The 27,490-nt window shown below is 47.0% G+C and overlaps 1 long non-coding RNA gene across 1 annotated transcript; it reads left to right on the forward strand.

Annotated features, from left to right (window-relative positions):
- Positions 1-6,596: 6,596 nt before the first annotated feature.
- Positions 6,597-9,701, forward strand: LOC119290809. The gene is made up of 6 exons (XR_005142066.1): positions 6,597-6,740; positions 6,829-7,054; positions 7,120-7,352; positions 7,745-8,147; positions 8,841-8,993; positions 9,384-9,701. It is a non-coding gene; the product is annotated as an uncharacterized LOC119290809 (long non-coding RNA).
- Positions 9,702-27,490: the final 17,789 nt, after the last annotated feature.

Below are 27,490 nucleotides of genomic sequence, written 5' to 3' on the forward strand. Positions count from 1 at the left end.
TGGGCCATCACATCACTGTGGTTAGTTCTGCGCCCTTGGGGGATATCATTCAGAACAGAGAGGCCACAGGGCGAGTCGCCAAATGGGCCATTGAGCTTGAGCCTCATGGTTTAAAATATGTGCCACGCACGGCTATTAAATCTCAAGCATTGGTGGATTTCATCAATGACTGGACAGAATTGCAGATGCCTGAGGAAAAGCCAGACAATACCTATTGGACAATTCATTTTGATGGGTCTAGGCAATTGAAAGGCTCGGGGGCTGGAGTTATCCTGGTTTCCCCTCGAGGTGATAAGTTTTGTTATGTACTCCGGTTGATGTTTCCTTGTACTAACAATGCAGCTAAGTATGAAGCCTTGCTCCATGGTCTCTGGATGGCTAAAGAGATGAATTTAAGCCGGGTAAGGTGCTTCGGCGACTCAGATTTAGTGGCTCAGCAAGTGTCAGGCAAGTGGGACTCAAAGGACCCTCTCATGGCGGCTTATCACCGAGAGGTTGATGCAATTGTGGGGCACTTCAAGGGTTATCAGGTGGAACACATTGACCATAGAAAGAACAAGGCGGCTGACGCCTTAAGCCGGCTGGGATCTCAGCATAAGCCGGTGCCGCCTAATACTTTCTTGGATGTTTTGTATAACCCTTCTGTCAAGCTACCTACAGAGGAAGATTTGGCTTTTCCTGACCCTGAGGCACAGTTGGTGGCGGCTCTTCATATCATCCCAGATTGGACGGTGTCGTATCTGGCTTATATGACACGGGGCGAGTTGCCTGAAGATGAAACCTTGGCCAGGCAGATAACCCGGCGGTCTAAATCCATGATGATTATCAATGGCGAGTTACATCATTGTAGTGTTACAGGGGCTTTTTAGCGTTGCATCTCTCCTGAAGAAGGCCAAGAAATTCTACGTGAGATTCATGAAGGGGACTGCGGTCATCACGCCGGGTCAAAAATCTCTTGTGGCTAAGGCTTTTCATCATGGGTTTTATTGGCTGATGGCTCATGCAAACGCAGAGGATCTGGTCGGTAAATGTGATGGTTGTTAGAAGTTCTCAAGACGGGCTCATGTGTCAGCTCAAGAGTTGAGGATGATTTCAATTACTTGGCCGTTTGCAGTCTGGGGGCTTGACATGGTTGGGCCTTTCAAGCGATCCAAGGATAAAAATAAAAAGACTCGCTTCTTGGTGGCGGTTGATAAGTTCACAAAGTGGGTCGAGGCAGAGCCGGTCAGTAAGTGTGATGCAGCCACGGCGGTTCAATTCATGAAGAAGGTGATATTTCGTTTTGGCTTTCCACATAGCATTATAACTGACAATGGCACTAATCTGTCTAAAGGCGCCATGGAGGAGTTCTGTCACCGTGAGCATATCTGGCTTGATATTTCATCAGTAGCTCACCCACGGTCCAATGGCCAAGCCGAGCGAGCCAATCAAGAGATCCTGAAAGGCATCAAGCCCCGGCTCTTTGTCCCTTTGCAACGGACGCCGGGTTGTTGGGTTGAGGAGTTACCTTCAGTATTATGGAGCATCAACACTACTCCTAACAGATCTACGGGTTATACGCCTTTCTTCATGGTCTACGGAGCTGAGGCGGTTCTCCCTAGTGACATCCGTTATGATTCACCTTGTGTGGCGGCTTATGTGGAAAAAGACAATGAACAAGCAAGCCAGGATGCTCTTGACCTGTTAGATGAACACCGGGACTTGGCAGCTGCCCGTTCGGCGATTTATTAACAGGATTTGCGTCGTTACCATAGCCGTCGAGTTAAGTCCAGATCTTTTCAGGAAGGTGACCTAGGGCTCTGGCTCATCCAGGATCGAACTAATGCTCATAAGTTATCCCCACCTTTGGAAGGGCCATTTGTGGTCAGTAAGAACTTGAACAATTGGTCATATTACCTTATTGACATTCGAGAGCATAAAGACTCACGTAAGTCGGAGGAAGAGACCCGGAGGCCGTGGAACATTGCTCATCTCCGGCCCTACTACACTTGAGCCGTAGGCTCCACTGATGTACATATTTTGCCAATGTATATATTATGATAAGTAATAAAGCAGGACCTCTGCCCTTTTTTCCTTCTCACAAGGTAAATTTGTCATTATTATTATCATCTTTTTATCACATGATTGTTCGGGGGCGGGTCATATTTGATCCGGCTCAGCCCGTTCTGATCCGGCTTCTGATTCTATTCGAATCTAGCTGTTCATAATCATGGTCACTAGGGGGCTTCCTGTTCAAACATAGGTCGTATTCGAACCAAAGAGAACATAGTTGTCGATACCCTTTTGATTGGCACACTACCGAGCTCACTTGGGGGCTTCTTGATCGTATTTGAATCATAGCTTAACCCCATTTGGGAACCAACTTTGATCGTATTCGAATCAGAGTCGCTAAAAACTCTCAAGGTCATTAGGGGGCTTCATGTTCAAACATAGGTCGTATTCAAACCAAAGAGAACACAACTGTCGGTACCCTCTTGATCGGCGCAATGCCAAAGCCATTGGGGGCTACATGATCGTATTCAAATCCTAGCTTAAACCCCTCTGGAACGGTTCATTGATCGTATTCGAATCAGTAGCCTTGCCATTATTATTATTCTTTCTTGATTTAACTTATCTTTGGAAGCCCCATTGTTTAACTTAAGACTTTTTCTGAGGCTTACAGTTACAAACATAATATCTGTAACCCGGTTCAATATCGAGTACTGAACTGCCGGCCCATAAGCATCGAGGTACTTTCTGGGTATCCAAAGTATCGATCTTCCTCCTTACCGGCCGGGTCATATGAACCGGTGGGGCCAGTGGAAAATTTTATCATAGTTGTGTTTTTCAAAACCAGCTAATCTATGATTATTTCTGCTCACATTTTTGACCTGCCTAAGCCGTTTATATGAAGGAAAGTTTTTTCAAAAACGATCAACTGTAGGCACGGGAGTTGAAGCAAAGAATTAGTTATGTTTCTTTATGCTGTGAATCTGAAGTGTTTCTTGCTAACTAAGAACCCTGCACAGCTAGATGATGCACTGTCGGTCCTAAATCCTTGGATATTGGGAAGTTTGAAGAAGCATGTGGTGTAGGTATGTTTTGGTAATCAATATATATTTATATGCTTCTGCAAATTATAAATCATGTATTCGCATTCACTGTTTGTCCACTAAATACTTCTACCAGTGTGATTTGATAATGTGGTTGTTTGGATGCTAAAAGATTTTTTTTACGATAATACGTGAAAGGGCCAATGTTTTGTAATGGAGTAGCATCACTAATGCCCAACTGGACCTTTGGGGGGGGGGGGTCAAACTTTGTATTTATCAACTATTAGTGGATTGTCTTGCCTGTGAATCCATCGTACAGTGAACCTACGACATTGTACTATTATTGTACTCCGAATGTTCTAAGTGTTTGGTGCTCGATAAATATCAAACTTCTTGGCCCTTTCAGAATTAATTTCAGTAGTCAACAGTGTAAGTGTTCTCAAAAAGAAGTCAGAGGACCAACCGATGGCCTAAAGTTATATATAATCAATATTTCATGTTCTCTATTACAATAACAATGTTTAAAGAAATAGTAATACTAGAGTTGGAAAGCATAATGCGCCTTGGATCATGTCTATTGCCTTTTTTTCTCATTGCCCAAACGCCGTTCGTTCTGCTATATGTCCCTTTTTCAGTCATAAGGTTTACACATGTATCGATTTTACAAGATTAGATTCACAGGTTAGTTCTAATGGTGTGACACGTATTGTGTTTGTGGTCTTCCAGTTTGCCTCTTCCTTACATGCATATGAAGGACTCATATCTTGACAATCTGAAAACTGAATGTACCTCGTACAAAGGCTGCTTGGCAGTTGTGGCGCTCTTATGTAGTAGAAAATTTGTTATTTGGTGAAAAGAAACATAGCCTGTGCAGTATAAAAATAAATAAACTGATCCACTTCATTTCTGAGATAAATAATCAGTGTTTAGATATAAGAGGAGATCATTAGGTTATAATTTGTCTATTGCAGCTACAAATCAACGCACAATTTCAAAAATGGAGCTGCAGTATTGTTTAGTATTAGCCTTCATAACCTTAGACCACATTTGATTCTGCAGCACAACTCCACGCTGTGACAAGCATTTCACCAATGAACACGTTTTACAAAAAATATCATCGGCCAAGCTTTATTGATCAGGGTTTAGCATAATCGGAACACAAAGAACTTTAAAATTGTGAAATCCAACATATTCTACAGCGGGCGTTCTGGACGGTGATTGTTGAGGCCTCTTATGGAGGCATGACCTTGCTGTTCAATTTGCAGATGGTGCCCATTGACGCTGCTACTTTGGAAGGTTGCGAAGGAGGCCAACCGAGCTGGATGATGGGGTGTCTTTGGATGTGGAGGAGGTCCGACCAGAGCAGCGGCATGTACTTCCCTTGGTACTGTTTGATGTATCTAAATATTTCTTTGTTAACAATTTTATTTGCTAACTATTTTTATTTTCAATACTTCCATTATGATGCTTCCAGGCCAAAATTAATGAGCTTTACATACTGGTTTCCTCACTTTTCTTTGTAGAGCAGTCCAACTCATTACCATCTTATGTAGTATCTCTCATATTTGTGCCTTGTAGTAGAGCGCAATCATTGGTCTGCTTATATCTCCCATCTCCCAGTCTTTGATCCTTATGTTTTAGTGGTTCAAATTCACATCGAGGATCATTACCTTGACCAATCTCAGTGACACACTCGAGGAATATAAAATTATGATGGACCATATGGCGTTAGGCATAATATACCATTGTTTTTCTGTGATTCCAAAGATGTTAGCTATTAGTCCTTCCGACTAAAGTTGTACTGAACTAACAACAAGTAAGATGGATCGGATGGAGTACTAGGAAAGCTCAAAATCTTAGTTCAAGTTTCAGAACTCAAGAGGTATCCTATACTCTTGAAACTTTTATTAGGAGGAGCTCTCCTTAAATACATGCTTTTGCTCTACCCCCTTTTACTAGGAATTCGATGGTGCTGCTTGAATATTTTGTTTCTAATGGATGCAACACACTACATCCCTTATCTGCATAGGTCTGCTTGTTCTCGAATCGGTTCAAATAAATATGATGCTGATTTGGTTCCTTCTACTTCTACAAGTTGGAATACTATGGTCAGATTTTTTTTCGAGGATCCATAAGTTCTGCTGGTCTTGAAGAATGTATTGAGTTCATTGCAAACTTAAAGTTCAGAGAATATATTCAAGGAAGGGCGCCGCGTTGCCTCACCGTCCATCGTCTCTAGACACAACGTTGTCAGCAACACCTACTACCTATATATATGAACTATCTATCATCTTTTGCTAATTTCTAAGGCTTTTCTTTTGGAGCATGTTAGCCTTTGATTTCAATTCAATGTTGTGCTCTATCATCCAGCTTGTAAGATTGTGACCTATCTTATAATATGCACCTATTACCTTTTATGTCTCCTGAATGAACACTTTTCTCTAAGTTTCTGATAACTGTACTCTGGCCTGCATATGCACGTGCACAGCTGCACAGCGAAGGCAAGTGCGCACAGAATCGCATAGGAGGCGCGCCCGGGGCGCGCCCCACCCACTAGTGCACTCGAGCGGGGGCGAACTCACAACCGATGGCTACTGAACGTCGGATGCTTGCCACGACAGCTAATGAGCGTTACTGTTAACTAAGCACTGCAAAACTTGAAAGAACTATCTACTCAGAAAGGAAGATTGAACAAGTGTTACTAGCTAACCGATATTGACACTGAAGTGGTCGGACCAGGTACTGTGCGATTTTTTTTACTCCATAACCATTTTTAGAAAACAAAAACATTTTTGGATAAGCATGAACCAACATTTTAAAATTCATTTTTTTCTGAAAATTCAAACTAATTTTTGGATACATTACCAAAAAAAAATTAAAACATATAGTTTTTGAAAAACAAGTACGAGATTTCAAAATTCAAATTGGGGAAGTAAAACAAACCTCGAAAGCGCGACATGCTTTCAAATTATTGATCATTTGTTTAAATTGTGAACCAAATTTGAAAAACAGGAATATTAATGAAATTCCAATCAAAATTTTAAACCGTGAACATTTTCTAAATTTGCCAACAGCTTTCAAAGTTTCTAACAAAAATTTTGAATTTGTGAACGATGTTTGAAAGTGACAATATCTTTTGTAATTCTGAACAAATTTTGAAACTATAAATATTTTTAATTTTTTTGAAAAAAGAGAACACTTTCTAAAAATATCAACCAAAAATTAAATTTGAATATTTCTTTTCGAAATTCTGAGCAATATTTAAAGTTCCAAATAGTTTCTCAAAAGAAATTTGAAAAGGAAAAAGATAATAATAAAAACGAAAAAAAAGAAACATAATTGAAAACAAAAACAGCAAGAAAGAAAGCTTGTTTTTTGAGGGGTTAAGAAAGCTTGTTTTGCTAATCTTCTAGAAGATTCCCAAAACCGTTCGAAAACTGCCCCTTCTAGCAATTCTGACCTATCTAATATGAGCTATGGCCCATCAATGCCTGATATATAGAGATTTTACTTTACATTACAACCGGGCCAATCCGATATGATGCCCGTGTGTGTTATGTAATGGTCTAGTGGGCATGAGTCATGTTTGATATAGTTATCATTTCTATGGTTAAAGCTGACCATTTTGTAGGAAGACGTATGGGTTCTCGTCAAATGCAAGCTGTACTACTGTGAAAAAGTGTACTAATTTTTGCAGTGCATTAACTTGTAAGTAATGTCATTTGGTAACCACAACATCATGTAGTGCTTAGTCCTGTTTTGAAAATTTCATACCATTGTCCTTTCGAGCATCTAGGATCATGGGATTCTCCGCCATGGCAGCAAAGAGACAACATGGGGTGGAGATGCAGGTCGTCATTACACTGAAGGCATTGCGTTCTGTCAGGGCGTTGGGTTCGATGCAGAGCATCGGAGACGTTGCCGTTGTCCTTGCACGACTCATCAGATCCAACCTCAGGCCCGCGCCAGCTATGTACGGAGCCCTCGATACGGTGCTCAGTCTCTGCAACTGCAACTCGATGGTGAGTCCATCATCCATTCATTGCTCTCTGACTCGTACACATTTGAATTTGTTCTCGTTTTTCAGCCTTGCATGAAGCTGCCAGCTATTGAGGCCCTCTCTTAATTACCCAGTTCTGAATGGAGTCAGTTGAGGTCGTCTATAAATTTCCTTGTGATGTGCTTGCAAACCAAGACTTTGTTGAGGCTTTTCTGCGGGGTCAGGGGAGACGCCAGTGATCAAGCGGCAGCGGCCTACAGCCTGGGAGACCTGCACAAGGGAGCCGCCAAGATCTCCAACGACATCCTCGACTCTGTCGGGTGAGATTGTTTCTTTTGCTCTTTCATTCTCCACTCGTCATTTCTAGACCAAATAGATTGAATTTATTGGTATATTAGTTTATAAGCATCCGCATTGTTGTGATGTTGATGAAGATTTCAGTCTGTACTCTGTAGTAACCAGTTCTTGCCTCTTGATAGTTTCTTTTTGCAAAGACAATGGTATTTTCTCCAAACTTTTGAACATTTCGCAGACTAAAGTGACTGCATACTGGTGTTTCTTTGCTGCATGTGGCTAATTACTAGGCTAATTTGCTAGAATCTCCTTGAGTAAAGATGAATTTAGGCATCTACGAAACAAAAACTGGTTTTTGCATCATTTCACGCATTGATTTTTTTCTTCTTGATATGTTTGTTGGAATGTGCAAGAACAGGGTTTCATTATATGCAACAACAAAAAATTCGACAACAGTATACGCGACAAATGGTGCTATTTGCGTCTGCTGCAATCTCCTCATACTTACCAGGGTTGAGTGCCCAACATTTCCGAAGATGGCACCCGAGACGTGTCCGCAGCCAGAAGCAGCGAAGTTGCGGTACAAGAAGCTGGAAGATTCAGATCTCCTTATTAGCGAGATAACTCTTGGAACAGTATGTGCAGAGCTGAACCTTCATGTTTCTGTTGTTGTTGTTGGTCCAGTTTTTTTACATCTTAGTCTAATGTTTACTTCTCTTAGATGATCTTTGGATAGCAAATAACAGAGAAGCCATCCCATGATATGCTCTCTTATTCTTTTAATCAGGGCATCAACATACTGGACACCGCAGAAATTGCCGGTACACATTCCTTCCTTCCCTTCGACCACCGTCTTATTTTCCGAAGTTGATCCCAGTTTTAATTGAAATACTCCACTTCTATTGGTTGTTACTACCGAATGCAACCCAAGGAGACTCAAGGGAGGACTGATCTATATGTAGGCAGGTGGATGAAATCCAAGCCACGAGACAAAGTACCCTAAACCAGCCTTATAATTTATTTGCAGTTTTCTAATCCATTTGGAGTTCCCCGATTCCCACTTCAGATAGCATGCTTCTGAGTCCATTTGTCGTTCCCAGCTCACTATGTTTCCGACTAGACAACTTTAGCCACCAAAATTTCTGGTTATTCAGATCACACTTTTCATCGGTACAATGCAGAAAGGTGTGTGTTGATGATCCCATTATAAAGGAAAGTGTCGAAAAGAGCCTTTCATGCTTATCTAAAGACTACACTAATTTTCTTCACATACAATGGGTAGTGTTTATTTCAAAGATAATTTTTGCTCAGAATAATTTTCACATCTTGTTCCAGATTGATTCATACACAATCATATTTCACATTTTGCATTTCTTTACTGAACTTGAAAATTGTAAATCTGAGTTCTCTTTTCCATCCTCTGTGAGTCCTTTTGTCATCTTATACAGACTGTTTTCAGCACACATTCTTCATGTTAATTCTTTCATTTTTCATTATTTTATTTGACAAAAAAGACAACTTTGGCTCCAAAGTTTGCTTTATGTCTTCAGGCTAGATAGGTATGTCGCACGTTACGGTGAATTCAGTTACAATTCAACCAAATGGAGGCCAAGCGTCCCATGTGTGGATCAATGGAAAGCTTTTAGGAACTAATTGGTAAAGGGAAGGTAATAGTGTAATACTCCCTCTGTCCCATAATATAAGAGCGTTTTTTGACACTACACTAGTGTAAAAAACGATCTTATATTATGGGACGGAGGGAGTATAATTTTATTTTAGAAACAACAACTAGATAATTATTAATTGAACACAAATCTTAGTATGGATCTATCTTTCCAAAGGATTTGGTGCATGTATTTTGCACACTCATTAAAAACCATGTGCATTTTCGTTGTAATAATAGCCTAGATTTATTCTAGATTATGAACATATGATTGTTGTGTTCATAAACGCACATTTGAATAATTCACTCAGAGTATATGCATAAGACAGCCGAAGATAGCAGACAGGTAACCATAAACCAGTATATAATTCCATGTTGGTCTCTTCTAATCTAGGTAGAATATATCGGTGTTTCCAATGAAACCACGTACGGAGTAATGCAGTTTGTACATGCTGCAAAGCTTGATGGACTTCCAAAGATTATGAGCATCTAGAATGGTTATAGTCAACTTGTGAGATGCAGCTTCGAAGGTGAAACAGAGATGTCATCCATAATTTATTCATTTTCATTCACTGGAATTCCATGCCATCCCTGTTGTTCTGAAACTTATTTGCAGCCATGTAATTTAGAGAAAGAGGGAGGAAAGAACTCCTCGGTTGTAGTTCAGATCATCGGCCTGCTGTCATCTCTTTCATAATTAAAATTTTAGTCGAATAGTCTTATTAGGTCTTTGGAGTTATGTTCAGTGGTTATCATTCATCATCATCATGAGATGATTTCATTTTGTGGATGCTTGAGTTTAGAAAATTTAGGCTCTGCAGTCCATCATCTCTATAGGTATAAGTCTTTGTAGGATGTAAGACTGCTACTCTATGTTCATATAAGCCTACCTATTAATAATATTTCCGATTTATTTTATAAATGTACATTGCAAGTAATGCATTTTTGTTGGTCCTGTAAGTAATCAAAGTCCACATGAGTTGACCGGCAGTTCCATGTACATGTTCTAATCATAGCGACAAAAAGTGAATGAAAAGTGCGGCCACCTATTTGCCACCGCACATGCACGCCTCAAGCGGCGCCACCCGGTGGCGCCCCAACCACTAGCGACTACACTTGAGCCGTAGGCTCCACTGATGTACATATTTTGCCAATGTATATATTATGATAAGTAATAAAGCAGGACCTCTGCCCTTTTTTTCTTCTCACAAGGTAAATTTGTCATTATTATTATCATCTTTTTATCACATGATCGTTCGGGGGCGGGTCATATTTGATCCGGCTCAGCCCGTTCTGATCCGGCTTCCGATTCTATTCGAATCTAGCTGTTCATAATCATGGTCACTAGGGGGCTTCCTGTTCAAACATAGGTCGTATTCGAACCAAAGAGAACATAGTTGTCGATACCCTTTTGATTGGCACACTACCGAGCTCACTTGGGGGCTTCTTGATCGTATTTGAATCATAGCTTAACCCCATTTGGGAACCGACTTTGATCGTATTCGAATCAGAGTCGCTAAAAAACTCTCAAGGTCATTAGGGGGCTTCATGTTCAAACATAGGTCGTATTCGAACCAAAGAGAACACAGCTGTCGGTACCCTCTTGATCGGTGCAATGCCAAAGCCATTGGGGGCTACATGATCGTATTCAAATCCTAGCTTAAACCCCTCTGGAACGGTTCATTGATCGTATTCAAATCAGTAGCCTTGCCATTATTATTATTCTTTCTTGATTTAAGTTATCTTTGGAAGCCCCATTGTTTAACTTAAGACTTTTTCTGAGGCTTACAGTTACAAACATAATATCTGTAACCCGGTTCAATATCGACTACTGAACTGCCGGCCCATAAGCATCGAGGTACTTTCTGCGTATCCAAAGTATCGATCTTCCTCCTTACCGGCCGGGTCATATGAACCGGTGGGGCCAGTGGAAAATTTTATCATAGTTGTGTTTTTCAAAACCAGCTAATCTATGATTATATTTGCTCACATTTTTGACCTGCCTAAGCCATTTATTTGAAGGACAGTTTTTTCAGAAACGATCAACTGTAGGCACGAATATAACAAGGCGTCTTAAAAATGTTAAAGCATCAAAACATGCATGATGGCATGGCCACAACAGAGTTATCTCTATCCTATTACATGACTCATTAAAGTTCAAATAGTTTGCATTGTTTTTTACACCAGGTATTGACCCGCCATGACAGCTTCACCTTTAAGATTGGCCGGAAGCGTCCGAGTTAGCCCTCTCTGCGCTTTCGCTCTGCTCCTTTTCCTGGAAGGTTGATGATGACCAGTCAATGTTCTTTAAGGCTTCAAATTCTGCTTCATCATCAACAAGACCGGCCGGGTCAACTTCAGGAGCAAAGGTATGCTTACGAATTGGGGGAATTAGACTGGTCACGTCATATTCAGGTGTTGGTATCCTTCGATTTTGTTCATCATAACCCGCCTGGTACTTGGTATAATCCACTTCAGAGGCTATCAGAGTCGCCACGGGGCGTACCTCTTTGACACGGGCAAGGAAATCCGCCTCTTCAAATGACGTGCCATCTTCCTTGAGACTTGGATAACCAATGGCAATATCTTCCGGGTCTAGTTCAGGTAGCCAGGCCTTAGCCCGGCTTAGAGCATTTACCGCTCCGGCTCTTGTAGCTGACCTTCTTAATTCATTGATCCGTTGCGGAAGAACTGACAGCTTACTCAAGACCCTTGGTAGGAGGGTTGGTACTTCATTGGATAAGGCCACCGAAGCAAGGGTACATTGTGACCCGGTGTACAATTGTTCCACCAAGGTATACACAGCCTTTAACTTCGTTAGCATGTTGTGGTTTAAATTTGCGCTTCTGGGCCTGTACAAAGCATACTCAGAAAGGTTCAAATTCCGGGACACTCTATTGCACGGCTTACAATATGAACACAACGGCAAGGCGACTTACCGAAGATGGCAGCGACCATTTGTGAAATATGGCGCTTTAACCCAGACAATTCTCCGATGACTTCTTCAAGAGCCGCTTCTGCTTTCTCAGCCCGGCTTATCAATGCGGTCTTCTCATCCGCCCAGGCTTTCTTTTCAGTCTCAAAGTTTTTCTTCAGTTTATCCTGTTCAGAAACACTGAACTCGAACTTACTGTTGGCCTTCTCAAGTTCTGACTCTTGGAATTCAAGGCGGCTCTTCAAATTGGTCACCTTCGATTCAAGTTGACTCGTGGTAGCCTGTGCAAGTATAAAATCAAGTAAGTTATTTATGCAGTATTTAAGTCCCAAGCATTTTGCCAGCAACATACTTGGCCCTTGGGGGCTAATGTCTTGTAGAGTTTTTTTGATCTACTACGGTTCATTATATGGTGATTCATATGAGTAAGTCCCAAGCATTTTGTAAACAATAACACTTGGCACTTGGGGGCTAATGCATATTGCTGTTTAAAGACCCATGAGAATTTCTCTATAAAGAGTCGGCTCAACCATATTGGTTAAGCCGCCCCTTGGGGACTACATGGTAAGCCGGAAGTTTATTCTTTTTTATGTTGACAAATTTATTTCTAAGTCTACAGCATAAGTATCTTAAGCAGCAGACTTGGGGACTAATATACTGAAGGATAAGGAACAAGACAAAACAAGTTATACCTCGAATTTATGATGCATTTGCTTCACCATGTCAATCTCGAGGGTCCGGCTGTTGTGCACTTGGCTCATATAACCAGAGAAGATATCTCCAATACTCGTATGAGTGTACTTGGTGACGTCCATCTTGACTCGGCGTTGGTCCAGAAGTTCTTCCTTGGTGGAGCATTTGGCCAGTACGGTTGGCCTTCCCGGGTCAACATGGCCGGTTCCTGTAATTTCAACATCTGTATTGGAAGGATCAGACGTCCGAGTTGGGCTTGGAGGTTGAGGATTTTCTGACCCAGAAGCACCTTGGTCAGTAGGCAGGTCAGCAGGAGGTGGCACATCTTGTGCTGATTTGGGTGGCAGCTCATGAGTGCTTAGCTCCGGCACGGTAGTTTCAAGAGTCGGCTCATCAGTGGCGACTCTCTCATCAGCCGGCTTATTCTTCCTAACCCTCTTGCTGGGTTTAGCTTGACCACTGCATTCAAATCAAAAGATTAATACAGAAGTAAGAAGATGGCAATAATTGCAAAAGCAAGTGGCTTGTTATACCCTGGTACAGTCTTGAAAGTCGGCAGATTGGACTGCAATGACTCGCCGAAAGGAGGGAAGGTATCCTGATAATCCGAGTCAGAGGAATTGAGTGGTTGACGAAAGAGACCCGCTAAGGGGTAAAACTTAGTTAGAATAGAGGTAACCTCGTTTCGGCGTTTCTTCGAAGTATTTGGTAAGCCGGAGGAGAGCTCCGCGTCCTTGCTGGTCCGGGTCTGCCTCCGGCTCTCATGAATTTTCCACTTCAAAAGAAATTGAGGATCGTGATGAGCTAGAGGATGAGAAAATCTTACTTTCCGGGTCACTTTATGGATTTTCTGTCTTGGCAAAGGCTCGGAGTCGGAGGAAAGAATAGTTACCTCGCCAGCCTTGCTCCGGCTCGTCCCCGTGTCCTCCTGCTGATGATCAGTGTCAATAAGATGATTAAAGAATAAGACAAGAGAGTCAAGGGCTACCTCTGACTCAGAAGAGTCTGACAGCCGAAGCAAGTCAGAAGCAGTAGCTTTCTTGCCCTTCCTTTGGGCAGCTTCTTTCCTGGCGGCTCTCTTTTCTTTCCTGGCTTTCTTAGCCGCTTCATGATCATACTTAACTTTCCAAAATTTATCACCCGCCTGCAAGGGATTGAGTATGTTGTGAATACGGGTGAAGCATTAAGAAAATAAGGTAAACATTTTTATATAGAGTGATTTCTACCTTTGGGGCCGGGTTGTCTTTGCAGAACGGGGCGAGACCGGCTCTGCCACAATCCGCGAGAGTCTCATTGAGAAGAGACTTGGTCATGTCATCAACAACATGAGCAGGTAAGTTGACAGAGCTATGGCACAGGGGGTCATTCTCGACGCCAGTATATTTGCACATTAAGACGGTGCGGCGGCTTAAAGGGATAACCCACCAGGCGAGCCAGACTCGAACCAGGTCAATGCCTGTCAACCCGTTCCCCAACAGAACTTTGATCTTGGCTATGGAAGGAGAGAGGGATCTGCGTTCTGCGGAGGTAATCTTGTCTGGCAAGTGATGATTGGTGTCAAGCCGGAGGGCACAAAAGTCGGGCAGAGGATTCTCGTCATCCGGGGAGGTGTCCTTGCAGTAGAACCACGTCATGTTCCAATCTTTTGGATGGCTTGGCGGGTTGGCATAGGGGAAAAGTGCATCCCTGCGGCGCTGAATTGAAATCCCACCAAGTACCAAGCTCTGACCGCTGGCACACTCTGTCTGGCGGTTCAAATAGAACAACTCTCTAAAAAGTAGCAAGTTTGGTTCTTCACTAAGATAAACTTCGCTGGACACTTGGAAGTTGCAGATGTTAGACACGGAATTGGGTCCAATGTCTTATGGGTGAAGGTCAAAAAACTTCAGCACGTCTCTGAAAATTTTTGAACCGGGAGGAGTAAAACCCCAGTTCATATGATTAGTAAAGACAACCACCTCTCCTCTTTGGACTGGGGGATTTCTTCGTCCGGGTGAGGAGCACGGTAAGGCATGACTTCTTTCTTGGGCAGATAGCCGGTTTTGACGAAGTCATCTAAGGTGCTGTCGGTAACAATGGATTTCACCCAATTGCAAGTGGTAGGTGCCTTTGGCGTCATTATGTTTGAAAACCTAAATACAAGATAAATAAGGCCGGTTCAAATTTAAGCCGGGCAAGAAAAATATTGCTGGAATGAACTATGGCGACTTATGAAGGGGTCTAATGATATAAGGATATTTCCATCCGGGTTACGTAAGGCGCCATAAGTGTGTTAAAGCCATAATGTTATTTCAACTAACAGGAGAAGTTCAGATTATCACTTTCTTAAAGCTGGTAGTCAGAGCCGCCATGACTAGCAAGTCTAAGAAGTTATAGATTTTTCCTAAGTGTAGGACAAACAAGTTTCACAGTTTGCGGTAATTATTTTGGATCAAACCAAGGTTCAGAAAAGAAAATTTCTAGACCTAGAAACATGGTGCAGAGGAGTTCATGCATTTTAATGAGGATTCTTTACAAAGAAAGGGGATCTACTAGTGCCTAAAATGGATGCAGAACAGCTACCGCATGAGATCTATGCTACTGTTGGATCAAAAGAAGCCACAGCAGAAGAAACACGAAGAACTGAGATGAACTACAAACTGTACAGAGGAACTCGCTAACCCTAGCATGGAACTAAGATGCAGAAAGGGGAAAACTTACAGCAGTAGATCTGTTGCGGAGGGGCGCCGTCGTTCTCTGGACGGATTCAAGTTGATGCAGCAGCCAAAGTCGATGGAGACGAAGGTGCGCTGCGGCGGCGGCGGAGCTCAAGTGACAGTAGGGGCGAGAGGAAGAAGACGAGGAAAGGGAAGAATGAAGAAAGACCTAGTCGGGTCTATTTATAAGGAAAAACCTGTGAAGTCGGCGCGAAAAATGAGGAGGCCGAAAAATATAATTATTCAACTACAAAGGCGCCTCGATTTTCGGATGGTCATTAAGACAAAGATCCGTTGAGATGTGTTGGACAAAGCATACATTTACGATAGGAGACGTCATGGCGGGTTACCACAAACTTCAAGGATGACATCATGGCGGGTTACATGAATCTTCTTAAATGCAAGGCGGAGAATTTCCTTAAGTATTGAAGACTGACATGAACTAGTTCAAATCAGCCTGGGGCCTAATGTTGGGGATATAACTACTAGTATGACCCGCCAAAAGGATCCGGGTTATACCTACAAGCATTCTTGAAGACAGAAGCTCAAGCTTGAAGACGGCGGCTTAGTAAAGGCCCAACGGCCCAGAGGTGACCTAAGGCCCGTAGTGTTAAACTGCCTTGACTATGTAACTTGTATTGTAAGGCAAGAAAGATTAAGAGACCGAGACGGATACAATCTATAAGCCGGCCGGGACTCTGTAGAGCCGCTGGGCGTCGACCTCAATATATAAAGGGATGGCCTGGCGGTGGTTCAGGACACGAAACAACAACTCGAGAGCTAGGTCAAGCGACTCCGCTTCCTGGTTATTGAGACATACATAATCCCAATCACAACTAGACGTGGGCTTTTACCTTCGTAAGGGGCCGAACTAGTATAAAACCTCTCGTGTCTCTTGTCCCGATTAACCCCTTCAAGCTTCCTAATTGCGATGGCTCCATGACTAAGTCCTTTCACTAGGACATCTAACGTGACAATTCCACGACAATAAGCATGTGACGAAAACACCTTGGAGCTCAACTCCCCGGGACACTGCCACAACCCCTAAATGTCAGGAGGCACCAAGACAGAATTCCCGTCAAAACGATATCAGACCGATTCCACAATACCCGCGTGATCCTAAAAAATTGAGTGAAAAAGGAGAGTAATGGAAACAAAAACACCTATGTTATGATTCCTCACCAGAGCGGCGAAGGGGATGAGGAGTAAAAAGAATTCCTACTCTTCGATATATAGCTAGACTCGAATATTCTAGACTCAACAGCGGCAGCAGTTCGATCAATCAAGGAGGCTCCTAAGGTCGGTAAGGCTCTGTTACCAACTTGTAGTGCCCAAGATGCCTGGTTGGGCTCTCTCTCTCCCTCATATTCTTTAGCAGAAAATAATTAGAGAGAAGAAAATGAAAGGGAGGGTTAGGGAAAGAATTTGCGCATGTGGATAATTTCCCCGGACTCATAAAAATGAGCTTGATCCAAGAAAAATAGAAAGTGAGCATGGGCGTGAAGTTGAATTCGACCTCATTTGAATTTAATTCAAATGAGTGTGAGAAAGAAGGGGGTATTCGGTAGGTCCAAAAGTGTTGAGAATTTAGGAGGAGCCTCGATAAATGGAGAAAGAATTATGGAGGAAGTTTGGAGAACAAATATGAAGCAAAAGGCATGAGAATTAATTTGCAAGTGGGTTGCGGTTGATTCCAAAACAATGGAATATTTATAGTAGCTCCCTAAATATTGGGAGGATATGTTATAAAGAGAAATCATCATTTGAATTCCCTTGATTTAAATAGATCAATGATCTATGTAATTTATTCAGCTAAGTTTTAAAAAGGGTTGCATGATGACATGATGCAATGATGAATGCAACAAACAAAACAAATCACACAACAACAACAACAAAATAACCGGAAGGCTTCTGGAGCGTCAGTCTCGGGTCGTTACATGTGAGGTCTTGGTGTTGGCGCTGAGGCACCGGGAGCGCGCGCGCTTCAACCTGCGGCCGCTGCACCACCTGGCAGCTTGCCTCATCGCGTGCTGGTGCGCTACGCGGCGAGTCGTGTTGGGGCGCTTCACGCCTGGGCTCGAGGTCGACGCCGCACAGAGGAGGAGGAGGAGGTGCGCCGTGAGCCTCACTGGCGGTGCTGACGAGCTCAGCGATGCGGCCGAGCCAGTCGCCGTAGAGGTCGTTGGCGGGGCAATAGCGTAGGAGCTCACGCGCCATGAGCAGCACAGCCTGCGCGTTCGTCGGCCCTCGGCGAGCATGAGAGGACGACGCCGTGGCTGGAGTGGGCGACGGAGTGGCGGTGCGGCCATCGCGTCACACGGAGGATGGCAGCAACGAGTCCTGCTGCTCGGTGACGGCGTTGGCCGCGGGGGAATTAGAGCGGAGAGGAGCGTTGTTGCCCACGGGTGCTGTCTGGGTGACACGAGCGGCCCGGCGCTCGGCACGGACACAGCGAGCGTCGGCCATGGGATCGAAGGAACGGAGGCGGAGCGAATGGTGGAAGAAGGACTTCGACATGCCCCTACATGGCGCGCCAAATGTCGGACTCAGGGCTCCACAGACCCAAGAAGGTTTGAACTCTGGGGCGTGTGCGAAGAACTCAACCTATCCAGCCTACCATCCTGTCGCCCTACAACCTAACCTGAATTGCGTGAGTAAGGAAGAAGATGAACACAACGGTTTACCTAGGTTCGGGCCACCTTGCGGTGTAATACCCCTACTTCTGTTTTGTGGTGGATTGGCCTCACGAGGAGGTTGAAAGATGAACTAGTACAGTGGATGACCTGCCTCGCGAGGGCTCGAGGGAGAGAATGAGTCGAGCAGAGTGGCAATGAGTCGATCCCTTCTATGGTGGTGGCTAACCTATATTTATAGTGGCCTCGGTCCTCTTCCCCAAAAACTCAGGCGGGAAGGGATCCCACTGTGGCCAATTTGAAAGGGGACAAGTAGTACATCTTATCCTGACGAAAGGTGGTCTTCATATGTAAAGCTTCTAGTCGTGACGCAACGGTGGGCTCAGCGATGACATCTGCCCTTCCATGCTGATGGTCTTGGTCTTGTTGCATCGAAATGAAAACCTTTGCTAGATTCCTCGAGAACCCACGTCTGCCCTTGCCTCCTTAGCACCAAACCAAAGAGGAAACTGCCTCTTCTACGCCTGCTGACGCCCGCCTGCCTTGGTCGTCATGCCTTGTGTCATCAGAGCCTCATGAGGCTAGGTACCTACATAGAAATCTCCGCTCCTCGGGAGGCCGCCTGAGGAGGCCGCTCCATTGGGGGGTCTTGGTGTCGTCCGCGTCGCGAGGCTTGGCCCCTCGCAAGGGTCTTATCTTGATGGTCTTGAAGATGGGTCGTACCAGGCCGACGAAGAAGCCACGACGTGGGCTGCAGGAAGGCAAGTCTGGGTATCCTGGTTCCCAGAACGCTGGCAAGGAAGGCAAGTTTAGGTATTCTGGTTCCCAAAATGCCGACAGCCACATGGTTGACAATAATGACACTCGCATAGGGTCGCCCTCCTCATGCACGCACACAGTGCTGGCGTGACCACGCCCGGCGACGACAGACGTGGTCATGCTCAACATGGTGAGCGTGCGGCCTGCTCCCATTGCAGCAGCGTTGGCACATGGCCCATGAGCTGCATGCATATATGCCACGGCCGGAGCAACTAGACCCGTTACTTTTAATTTTAGAAATACGATACATATGCATACACTCGCCATTATGAACGTACATACGCACACCCTATCACTGTAACATTTCTGAGAGACAGAGCTGATGGGTCTTAAGATTGACCAAGTCACTACAGGCAACTCGCTATTGACAGGAATGTTGCCTCCCAATGAAACAATATTTCATTTTTGTGAGACACACATCAAACCTGAGGTTTGAACCCTGGTGGGCTAGGGATACAACCACCCTTCTAACCATCTAACCACATATTGGTTCTCAACTTGACCCGTTGTTGATATTGCGCATCAATGAGAAAAGTTGTATCTTATACACAAGTGTAAAACAAAGTGTGCTGTCTATTTTTTTAAACTTGTTTGCTAATTAACAGGTACCTAAAAAATTATGTTGCATCAATCATCATTTCTGCTTCGCACAAGGCCGAAAGCGGGGACGATGTGAAGAGTGCCAGCAACTTGCTCTGTCCATAGCGCGGCTGAGTCGTGGACAAACGGGAGCTCGCCAGAGTTGCTATAGGTCAGGGGGCTTACAGGGTTGGTCACGGCGGTGGCGAGCACGATGGTGCAGCGGGGTTGAGGGGGCGGTGTGGCGAGGCGTGCGCGGAGCACCGCCGACCATGGGTGGTGGCGGCAGGCGAATGGGACGGAACAGGCATGCGGTTGCACGGGAGGAAGAAGAGGGTGAAGTTGAAGATGAACAATGCCCTAATCCATTTCTGACTGTTAGATCAAGATCAAAGTGGTACCGGAAAACATGAGTGACAAAAAAAACGTTTCCAAGTACGTGACGAATAGCCACTCTCCTAATAAAAAGTGCTTTGGGGTAAACTACCAATGGCTCATGGGCGTAATGTGTCGTGTTCCATCGTTTTTTGTCTTACCTATTTCTTTCACGCATTGACAGTTGAAACCCGCATAAGAAGAGATAGAGAGAAGCGAGATGACTAGACTGCATTATTTGCCATGTAGGTAGTTTGACCGGTTAACCTAAACAAAATACAAAGCTCTATGGTGAGTTGGTGACACAGTGACCGTACAAATCATCTAAAATCATACATAGCGACCATATTGTATGTATTCTTTAGCCAAATAGTGTTATCAAGATAAGTACGGTGGCCAACAATGCATTTTACTTGACATATCTCGTTGTGCTTTGTCAAACTGGATTCCCCCAAAAGCATTCCGAGGATGTCTTCTTAACTTTGCAAAATACAAAATAATGGGATGTTGCTATATCTTTAGTACGCTGAACAATGTTTTTTTTCTTTGATTTGAGTTGGAATGCTGAACAATGTTGCACTAGCGTTTTCTCATGGTGTTGTCGTTGCGCTAATTAGGCCAGTAATAAACCTGAGGAGATGGCCACTGTTTTCCGGTGGTAGGCTTCTTTCTTTGTCGCGTTGGCGAGTCCCTAGCTTGCTCGTCTCTCTCTTTTTTTTACATTGGTTCGTTTTTTTTCTTGGTTTTCTCTTTTGCTACCGTGTTGTTCATTGAAAAAGTCTGGGAGTTTAGAATAGTTCACTAATTTTAAAAGTGTGTGAGTTCAAAAAAATGTCACAAATTTAAAAAAACATGAATTTGGAAAAGGTTCACTAATTTTAAAAAGTGACTGAATTTGATAAAATTTATGAATTTGAAGGGACGTTCATGAATTTGAAAACAATTCATGAATTTTAAGGAAGTTCATGGATTTTAAAAATCATTATGGATTTGGAAAAAGTTCACACGTTTGTAAAAGTTTGCGAATTTAAAAAATCATGAATTTGACCAAATGTTCACAAATTGAAAGGAAAAATTGAAAAGGAGAAAAAACCAAACAAAAACCGGTGAAACTCAAATAGAGAAAAATCAAGTAAACCAAAAAAAACTAGAAAAGAAAAAACGGCAGAAGCTTCACAAAACCGTGGTGGAAAAGCTTACATAAAAATGGACCCCTACATGCTACATAGGTCGGCCCAACTTCTAAATAGCCTTTAAATGGCGCTTTGAGTTTTCTTTAGCTAAAATGGCGCTTTGAGTGTTGAATTGAAACCAGCATATGCATGGCCCAATGATCATCTACGAGAACAAACTAATGATGAGAAGTTTTGAAATGGCTGATCCGATCCGTGAGAAGCAAGAGCTAAATCTTGAAGCCCACAAGCTGCAATACTATCGGTCGGGAGCAATTGATCGTATTGGCTATTGCTTAGCTAAAATATTTCCTCATGTATGATTTGCTCCTCTCGCCCTGAGTTATCGTCTCTGCTATCCACCGCCCCATGCTAGTTCTATTCGGGCCGATCAAGGGGTAGGCGAGTCCTGCTACCCAGCCTTGGCAAACTTTCGTGGTGTTGTTGGCGGCTCTGCATCATCTCATTGGTAAGGTGTCGGGGAAACTGATCCACGAACACCTATAGGACCGGTGGACCGAGCCCCTTTCGGTTCGGCGGGGGGCGGAGATCGCACGAAGAGCGGATCGAGGCGAAGCACACGAGCAGTTTACCCAGCTTCGTAGCTCTCCGAAGAGATAACACTCCTACTGCTGCTTGTCTGGTTGTATTATGTTCTTGCTCGAGAGAGCTAAGTATGTTTTTGGCTTCCGAATGAATCGAACCTCCCCCAACCCCTCTACGTTGCGCATGGGCCTCCTTTTATACGCTCAAGGGGTCACCGACAGGTGGCAACGCAGAGAAGGGTAAAAATGTAAAAAGAGTTGCGGTTGGTACAGCTACCTGCACAGTGTATTCTACCTAACCCTGACGGCAGGGGACAAGGGCATTAAATGCCCGTCTGTGTCGCCCTAAACAGTGCGGAAAGGGACCGTCAGGGACGCCACCGTTCGCCACGATGGCGATCTTGTCAGCGTCGCATGCCACCGCGCACCACTGGCTGCACAACCTCCCGCCACGCGCGTCTGGAAAAGCCCTAGGACGACACGTTGGTGGATGCGCTGGAGCGTGGGTACAGGGTGGTCACTTGCCGCGGCAAGCGCCTTGCCGCGGTTGCTGTCTTGTCGCGCCCGGAAGCTTGTCGCTCACCAGGCCTTGCCGGGACGCGTGGCGCGTCGCGGCAAGTTTCTTGAGATGCCTTGGTTGGCCTTCCCGGCAAGCTCCTCTTGCCGGGGTCTTGTCTCTTGGCTCGAATACTTTGTTCTTGAATGGCTCCAAAGGAGCCACGGAGGATCTTGGCGGTCGCCCGGCAAGCCTTGCCGCGGAGTGTTGCAACTGCCCGTGCACAAGTTCGGGATACTAGGGTACCCCTACTCTAGTACACCGACAGGAGCCCCCGGGCCTGGGCCACACACGGTGCCGAAGGCTGTTGGGCCAGGCCCAAAACAGGGCACGGGCACGCGCGGCCTGGGTTACGCCGAATCTTACTCCGTATCCACCGCGCCCTCCCCAACGGCACGCGTCGAGTGCGGCGTCGTGGGAGAGATCGTGGGTGGTTTCTTTATTCGGAAGGGCGAAACGTCCGCCTCCTCCCTCCTTATAAGCAGGGGAAACAAGGGCAGTTCGTCCTCCTCGCCGGTTACTGCTCCAATCTTCAGAAATCTCCGCTGCTCCCCCCCCCCCTTCTTCCCCAAAGTCGAAAGAGAGCAGCGCTCCACCCCCCATCACCACCAGCGCCACCGACGCCGCCGATCTCCCCCGCCACCTCCGCCATGGCTGCGAAAGCCGACAAGGGGAAGGGCGTGAAGTCAGCCGAGGCGCAGCGGCTCGCGGCGCTGCGAAAGGAGCGGGCCATCTTCCCCCCTCAGCTCGACGCGAAGGAGCTGAGGGAGTACTACTACCTCTTCTAGTCGACAGAGACGCGCGCGCATCCGCGCACGAGGGTACTCTCTGCCGCCGCTTTGAGGCTGGCTCTGAACGGGTACCCATTCTTCGCGCTGTTCTTCTACTGCGGGCTCTGCCCGCCCTTCTCTGAATTCTTTTGCGACATCATGAACACCTACGGGTTCCGCCTCCTTGATTTCACCCCCAACGCTGTTCTGACCATGGCAGTTTTCGCACATCTGTGCGAAAACTTTGTGGGAGTCCACCCAAACGTAGCCCTCTTCCGCCACTTCTTCATCCCCCGAGTTGAGAGAGGAGAGCCCCTTGCCGGCGGAATCGCCTGGATCTCGAGGGTCGGCAAGAAAGAAGCCTATCTGGAGGGAGAGCTCCGCAGCAAGTGGGAGGAGTGGAGAGCAGATTGGTGCTGGATCGTCGAGGAGAACCCGCAGCCATTCACTGCCCGGCGCCAAACCCCAATTGTACGCGGCAACGATTGGAGCAACGTGGCCCCGGAGGATGACAGGCTGAAGATTGCCGTCACCCGAATCTTGCGCCTTAGGCTTGCCGGGCTCACCGTAGGCGCGTTGGCGCAAACTTTCTCCGCCGCCGCATCGCCCCCCTGCAGGAGAGGGGGAGGCCCGCCTGGGAGTTCCAGAACTCGGCGGATATCATGAGGCTGCGCCCAGGCCTCAACTTCAATTTCACCGTCTTGGAGCTCGATGCGATGCTCCTGGAGCTGTTCAAGCGCGATCCCCAACACCCATTTATGTTGCCGCGGAATGTCGTTCCGTTGTGCAACAATTCTTCGCTTGACCGCATCCGTGCAATGATGCCGCTGTGCGACTCGCATGGGATCGTCCCAACTTGGCAAGAGCCCGCAGACGACATCGTGCAGGAGTTCTTCGACAGCTTGGTCGAAGTGCTGGTCCGCTCCGACGAGCAGAAGAACCTCACCCGCGATACCACCGACGTGGAGATGCAGCGCATCGCCTCTAGGCTGGAGGAGGCGGCGGCAGCAGCTGCCGCGGGTCAATTTGGATTCACCTATGGAGGAGGCGGAGGCAGCAGAGGCGGCAAGTCTTGCCGAGCGAGAAGAGCTTGTCGGCGAGGAAGAACTTGTCGGGCCTGAATCAGAGTCGAGCGAGCCCGCCGAGGGCGCAGGCGACCTGTTGCAGATCGGCTCCTCCTCCTCCCCACCTTCAGCCAGCTCGCCGCAAGCGGAGCCCCCAGCTCCACCAAGAAGGCGTCTCCGCAGGGCCGGGGACGTGGCGGGGCGGCAGACGAGCCAACAGCCGTCGCAGCGCACGACGCGCTCGACCGCGGCAAGCATTGTTGCCGCGGGAGCACCTCACGCCGCTACGGCAACTGGAGCGGGGCCTTCCCGATCCACCGCCACTGCTCCTGCCAAGCAAACAAGGGAGCCTTCTAGCCGGACTTCGATCTCTCCGCGCTCAGCTCCGACGAGGAAGAAGAAGAGTAAGTTTATTTGCTGTACTTGTAATCCTTCATTTCTTGAGGTGTGTCTTGTATCTGATCTGCTTCATTCCGGATCCGTTCCTTTTTCAGGACTCTGGCCCAGAGGGCGGCGAAGAGAGCCAAGGTCCCGGTGATTGTCATCGAGGACGAACCCACTGCGGCAACAGGGGACGCGCCTGAGACCACCTTGCCGGACCCGGCAACTACTCACCAAAGCAGCCCCCAGCGTAGCCCCCAGCGTAAGTGTATAATTTACTTCTTGTTGTCAAGCGCGCATGAGTGTTCTTCTTTTGTTGATATCTGTTTGTTGGTTTGTGTAGGAGCAGAGCAGCCTCACCAGGAGGGCTCGAAGGCCGCTCCCAAAGCGCCATCTGCTTCGACTACACCACCGAGGGAGGATTCCCCGGCAAGGGAGCGTTCTCCGGCAAGGGAGAATTCTCCGGCAAGGGGCGGTTCTCCGGCAAGGGACAGTGCCAGTGATCCTCCGGTGGTTGAGACCACGACTGCAGATCCTAGCACAGGTAACCCTTTTGCCTAAAAACTCCCCTTGGGTTCTTCTTCTTTTGATTTTCTTCTTGAGCATTTACTTGACTTTTCTCCCTTCTTCGGTCGTCAGATCCACCTGCCGCGAATCCAATGGAAACCGAGGCCACCGGCGAGGAGGACGCGCGCGGCAACAATGACGACGCCGCCGCCACCGAAGAAGAGGCCGGCGCTGATGAACCCGCCGGTGAAGAGGCCGCCGAGGCTGCCGCCGCAGAAGCTGGCGAGGAATCCGGCGGTCGCACTGACGGCCCCGAGGCCGCAGGAGCGCCCGGTGCTGCACCGACCGCCGATACCTCTGCCGCTGCCGCGGCGCCAGGCTCCGAAGAGCCCCAGCCCGGCGCCTACTTGAAGGCCGGCGATGGCATCTTCATCAAGCTCCCCTGGGCGTCGAGCTCCAGGGCGCCGGTCGAAGGGGAGACTTTTGACAAAGAGGTGCTCGCCTCTGCTGGGCTGGCGCTGGTCGACGCGCCAAGTAGCAGCAGCGACGAGCCTGAGGAGGAGCGGCTGCTGCGGAAGCTGCTGTCTCTTTACCGTGCCCGCCAAACCAAGCTGGCGTCCCGAGAAGCACTTGTCGCGAAGGCGGGGGTGGATATTGAGAAGCGCGCAGAGGAGCTCCGGGGTCTTAGGCAGGAGGCTCTCCGGTCTCTGGCGGAGAAGCGGGAGCAACTTCTCGAGGAGCGGAAAGCCTTCCTCCTCGAGAAGGCTGAAGCCGAAGAGAAGCAACGGCTTGTCGTCGAGGATCTATTCACGCAAGAAGGAGAGTTGGCGCAGCGCAAGGTGAACCTTGACAGCCACGAGGAGGAGCTTGTCGCGCGGGAGCAAGCCATTGGCGGGGCTCTCAAGGAGGCAAAGGATGCTGCCGCAGCTGCCGAGGCCGCCAAGAAGGAGCTGGAGACAAAGGTGGCGCAGCTGGAAGCAGATCTCAGGGCGAGCGGCGAGGAGCTTGTCGTGCTCAAGCATGAGCGTGAGAAAGATGTTGCCGCTCATGGTGAGCTGCAGGGTCTTCTCGTAGAGAGGAGCAAGGAGCTCAGCGCCGCCAAGGATTCCAACGCAGATCTCGAGTTGAAGCTGGCCACCTTGACTCAAACGTTGGACGGCGCCAGGGAGCGGGAGGCGGCCTTGTCGGAGAAGATCAAGGCCGACGAGGCGCTGCGGACGAATGCTGTTGCCGCCCACGACGCTTTCAGGGAGACAGTGGAGCATTGGACTGAGGGTCTTGTGGATCTTGCCGCCGCCATCGACGGGAGCTGGCGCAGCTGGGGATGGAGGATTTTGGGTATCCCTCCGACGAGCATCTCCAACCCAGCGCCAAGCTCAGCCTGTTCTTCAAGGGCGTGGCGACGGCTCTCCAGCGACTCCGGGAAAAGATTCCAAAGCAGCTGGCCGACGAGTCGCGCAGGATCTGCGCAGGGGCTCTCCAGAAGGTGCTGATGAAGGTGGCCTTCCGCAACCCAGGCCTCAACTTCACCAACGTCCTCAAATCCTTGCCGCCGGATGCTAACGTGGAAGCGCTCAAGGCCCTTGTCGCACCCATTGTGGACAAGGTGAGCAGGATCAAGAGGGTTGAGGGCGATCGCGTAGACTAGGCCGCCCGTTTTCTCTTTCTCTTTGTCGCTGCTGGTCATGTTACGAGAACATCAATTAGAGCTGCGACAAGCTATCTTGTAATATAACTCTATTTTGGGTAGAGATTGCTATGTTATTTCCTTTACTTGACCCCTTCCTTTGTATGTTTTTGCCCTACGCCTTTAGGGAACTTGCCGGTGCAGGCACCTTAGCCGCGAGCACTGAGTGTGGAATATCAGCAGCCTGCTGGCGGTGCCGCTTCCGACAAGAAACCTTGTCGCAACTAGTCGTAGCTCACTTAAATTGTTGAGCGGACTCGAAACAAAGTAAGGGCGCAACTAGCTACGAGTTGGTTCCTCCGCGCACAGGTTTTTCATACAAAGTACGGTCATTCGAGGAGAATAACTTCAAAATTTAAAAACTGATCGCTCAAACTTTGGCAACTTAGCTTTTCTGTTGTTTGCTTCCCGGCAAGGCAAAATTTCCTCGAGCGATGCTTGGTCCACACCATTATCTTCTCCTTTCCCCCCGGCAAACTTGTGTGCGAGGGAACCTTCCTTTTTGAGAAAAAGAAAGAAGAGAAAATAGAGATATGGAGCCTTATGGCTCGTTATTGCTTACCGGGGATAGGTGCTGCACAAAGTGTCAGATAATGCATGCAAATATAAAGTAAAAAGCATGGAATTGACAAGATGTGCGGAGCACATGAGCTTTACTTATGCACGGGGTCTGCGCCCGGCTTTGTACAAAGGATTACATGCAACATCGGCAAGACTTGTACAAAAGGTGGTTGCCGGAACGGGTTCCAGCAACCGCGCCCTACGGGTAAAACTTATGAAGATGCCCGATGTTTCAGGAGTTGCTCACCGGAATGCCATCTTCGGTCTCAAGGCGGACAGCGCCAGGCCTAGTGACTCGTTTCACCCGGTAAGGGCCTTCCCACCTCGGCGTCAACTTGTTGGAATTCTTGGCGGACTGAACGCGCCGAAGAACAAGGTCGCCTTCCTCGAAACTTCTGGCATTAACTTTGCGGCTATGGTAGCGGCGCAAAGCTTGCTGGTATCGAGCAGCTCGTACAGCAGCCTGAAGACGGTCTTCCTCAAGGAGCAGCGCGTCATCTTGTCGCAGCTGCTCTTGCTCGAGCTCAT

This window comes from Triticum dicoccoides, chromosome 4B (genome assembly GCF_002162155.2).
Source record: "Triticum dicoccoides isolate Atlit2015 ecotype Zavitan chromosome 4B, WEW_v2.0, whole genome shotgun sequence".
NCBI classification, from domain to species: domain Eukaryota; kingdom Viridiplantae; phylum Streptophyta; class Magnoliopsida; order Poales; family Poaceae; genus Triticum; species Triticum dicoccoides.